The sequence below is a fragment of the Corvus brachyrhynchos genome, unplaced genomic scaffold, assembly GCF_000691975.1.
Source record: "Corvus brachyrhynchos isolate BGI_N302 unplaced genomic scaffold, ASM69197v1 scaffold1, whole genome shotgun sequence".
NCBI lineage: Eukaryota > Metazoa > Chordata > Aves > Passeriformes > Corvidae > Corvus > Corvus brachyrhynchos.
In genome coordinates, this window is record NW_008237222.1 from 3,211,953 (window position 1) to 3,216,189 (window position 4,237).

The window sequence follows — 4,237 nt, forward strand, 5'->3', positions numbered from 1 at the left end:
TGAAAAATTTATGAAGGAATGTAAAAGGACAAAGTGTTCAGTTCCTGAGCCTTCATAAAAAGAGTATCTGTGATCAGATTCTTAACACATTTCAGTGGTGTGGAACACCAGCTAGAATTAGGAGAGAACAGATAGCAGATATTTAGTTGCAACACGGGTGCACAACAATGGAGCCTGCTGAAATCCACTTTGGAAGATTAAGAAATAATTGAAACAATCTGAACTACTTTGAGGACACACAGAGGACTGACAGGAATGACTATAGTGCTCTCCCACAGAAAGGGAAAAGATGGAAAATTGTAGGTTAGTCAGTCCAAGTTTAATACCTGGAATGATACCACAACAAAATGGGAAACAATCAAGTGTATCAGCATCTAGAGATATAAACATGGGAAGAAACAGCCAGCTTGTATTTATCAAAATAAAGTATGTTAAACTAAGCTAAGTTCTTTCCAAGTGAATAACTTGGCTTTTCAGAATAATTTGCTTTTTTGGGTAGAAGAAGGTAAGTAGAGAAAATAGATGTTCACTTTATTGAAGTTGTGGCAGTCTTAAACAACCTTCTCCACAAACAACCATAAAATAGGCCCACCAGCTGTGGAAAAGACTAGCTTCAAGAATAGTCAATATTATTCGCAATTCCAGTTTGAGATGCTGAAATCCTTGTTCTCAGCACACCTGTAATGGGAAGGGGTGATTTCCTGCCAGCAGCGAGAGCAGCCCTGTGCAGAGGAAGTGTGCCAGACCTTATCTGCGCTTATCACTGGACCAACTGGCGAAACTCGAGGCAGAGGGCTCATCTGGAAGCAATAAGACATCTCTGCAGAGAGCAGCCACTACGCCAGTTCTCTGCCTATGTAGGTGACCGGTGCTGTCAGGGCAGAGCGAAGCAGCCACAACTGTGTTGCCGTGACCCTGACTGTCAGTGACTGTCAATGCAATCGGCAGTTTCATCCCCATCTGTAAACCAAACTACTCCTAGGAAATAGTGATCGCTGTTGTGCTACATCACTGTGGCATCTGGCTGTGCTTGAGTTTCTCTTCCCTTCTTCAGACCCTTTGGCCTGAAGATCCTATGACTCTGGCAGGTGGGAAAAAATGCCTCTTTCAGAGGGCACCTCAAAAATATCTTCTTCAACACGTCAGTAGAAAGGAAGGACACAAATACCTGTCTCATGTTATTGAGGTACAGCAAACAAATTCAATCTGGTTGTACCAGTCCTGTGATGAATGTCTGGTAACACTTAGTCCCAGATGGCAGAGGCACATGCCCATGTAAGTGCACCCAGCTGGTCTTTACAGTTTGGAATTCGAAGTAGCTGCAATTTTATCAAAATATTCACTAATTTACAAACTGTACAATAATATATTTATACAAATACACAGTGACTGAGTTGATACTTTCAGGTCATTAACTACAAGTCCAAAATTTTGATATATATGAAATTATCATAAAATAGATCACTTGAGAAGAATGAAGGGATTTTTGGAATACACAACATGCATTATTTTGCATGCCTATATTTGTTTAAAAAGATATGTACATTTGTTTACACAGAATATCTGTAAGTTATTTATTATATTCCTAGGTTAGTGATCTTTATCAACTGACATACACAACTGAGCAATTATCTGAGCAATTGAGGCATACATGCAGCCCCCTATAGTAACTTCAGCTGACAGGCTGCCATAGTTAATTGGATCACACTGGATTGGCTCACATGTGCCTAAACCCTGTTATTACATCTGGATATAGTTCACTATATTTTTATGTATCTTTCTTAGACTTTTCTAAGCTTCTTTATTAATATACAGTAATAATATTTTAGTAACAAAAGCAGTTAAGACTGTTTCTTTTATCCTCTTTAAAAACAAGAGATCAAATTGTAGGTTCTATTCTTACCATGAAGTAAAACTACATCTTTAAGAATAAACATTCCATTACTAAAATGCTTCTTTTTCTGTCAGCTTTCTTACGGGTCATTTTCTTTCAATAAGCAAGGTCAGGGATAGCTACTAGACTATGCAAGAGTCATCTCTCCCTCAGAAGGGTTTTAAATTATAACTTACCTTATCGGATCTAACTTCAAGTAGAAACTGATCTACAGGTTCTGCTTGGGGCCTTTGTGGAGTCACAGAAATTAGGTTATTAGCAAGAGTCACCTAAGCGCTTGTCTACAGGGGACACTCCATAAAAGGAGCAAGATTTCATCCAAAAGCAAACAACACAAAGGCAGAATGCCTGTATTAAGAATGAGTTAAGACAAAAGTGTAATGGCAGATACTTTCCCCAAGTCCTGTGTGCAGTTTTAGACACCACAATGTAAGAAAGACAGTAAGTTATTAGACAGCATCCAAAGGATGGTGAAGGACCTTGAGGGGAAGCCGTATGAGGAGCAGCTGAGGTCACTTGGTCTGTTCAGCCTGGAGAAGAGGAGACTGAGGGGAGACCCCACTGCAGTTACAACTTCCTGGGAGGGGAAGAGGAGGGGCAGGCACTGACCTGTTCTCTGTGGTGGTGACCAATGAAGGACTCAAGGAAACAGCATGAAACTGAGCTGGGGGAAGTTTAGGTTGGATATCAGGAAAAAGCTTTTCACCCAGAGGGTGGTTGGGTACTAGAACAGGATCCCCAGAGAAGCTGTCACAGCCCCAAGCCTGACAGAGTTCAAGAAGTGTTTGGACAATGCTCTCAGGGACATCGTGTGACTCTTGGGGTGTCCTGTGCAGAGCCAGGAGTTGGACTCGATGATCCTGATGGGTCTCTTCCAACTCAGCATATTCTATGATTCGAAATTCCCACGTCAAAGAGCGAGTGTTCTGACATCTTTGGCTTCTTAGATTCCTGCTCTCATCTTGATAAGGGTGAAAAGCAGGGAAAGGAATAATCCTCATCATGGGTCCAAACTACAGCCAGTATTCACTACATTTGAGTCAACAGCAAGAACTCACTTCTGCATCCCCCATCAAAGCAGTACCACCTACATTACCAGAACAACTTTACATAAAATATGATTTGTTCTTTGGGGCTCAGAGGGGAAGAATAATAATGACAGGAGTCCAAAATTTCTATGCCAGGTTATTGTCCAGCCAAAGCGGTTCTTAGATAGAAAGGAACTCCACCAGAAGAGGCAGTAGCTCAGCAGAAAGATATTAGAAACCAGTCAAGAAATCAAGGGGAAAGGGAAAAATAAGCCTCTGGTTTTGTCCACTTTTAGCATTCTGAGGAAATCTTCTCTGGTGTCTTCTCCCTCATTTGTTGATAGCAATGATAGAAGTGCTAATGTAAAAACAGTTTGTGAGTGCTTGTACCACAGACTAAGTTGGTAAAGGTGACAGGTAGCTTTTTTCCACTGTGGTGTGTACTGACTGAATGTCAAGGCAATAGAGAGATGCAGCCCCTGAGGCACTGCAGAGTTCACTATTGATGACACCACTGCTGAGAGCTCATTAGAGAAGACATGCAGCTCAGAAATGTATCATTGTGAATGTGTGTCTGATGTCTGGATTTAATAGACTCATCAGTCATTCCTCTCTAGCACTTTCTCTTTGTCCACCTAACCTCAGTTGCCTCTTGTGACTGGATAACATTACAATGAACTCTTTCATCAACTCTAGGGCAAGAGGGCTCTGGACCACTCTTTACAATACTGCAAGGTATTGGCATTTGCCAATTTGTGTGGAGTAAGCTACACTAAAATTTAAGTTTGAAATGCAGGCTATGTGTGTTAGGAATTTATTTCTAATAACCTCAAGGACGGTGTTTTGAATCGTTCTCCTGAACTAATTAGTTGACTGGCTTTTTAAAGTTTAACTGATAATAATTTTATTGTCACAGATAATCTGGAATGCAGCTAACAATCACTGTAATTAGATCCTTCAGTAATTTTTCAACAGGCAAGCCTTATCGAGATAATAGGTCTGATCTTTGCATTAGGTGGCACCTTGCATTGTTACTGGGCTTTGGAAGCCTCAGGGAAAAAAACTGGTTTGGGCAAACACACTGCAAGGTTTTGTTTTCCCTTTTTTCTTACTATCCCTCTTTCTTATCACAAAATTCTTTGATGCTAACTCTCATGTATCAGAAACTTCCTGCTTCTTTCAGGACAAAAACTACCGGCTAGCATTAGAAAACACGATTTCACATTGTGGGATCAGAAAATGGAGGAAAATAAATGTTCTCACGGATTTTGGGGTGGGTTTTTTTGGACACACCTAAACATTAGAGGAAGTTGAG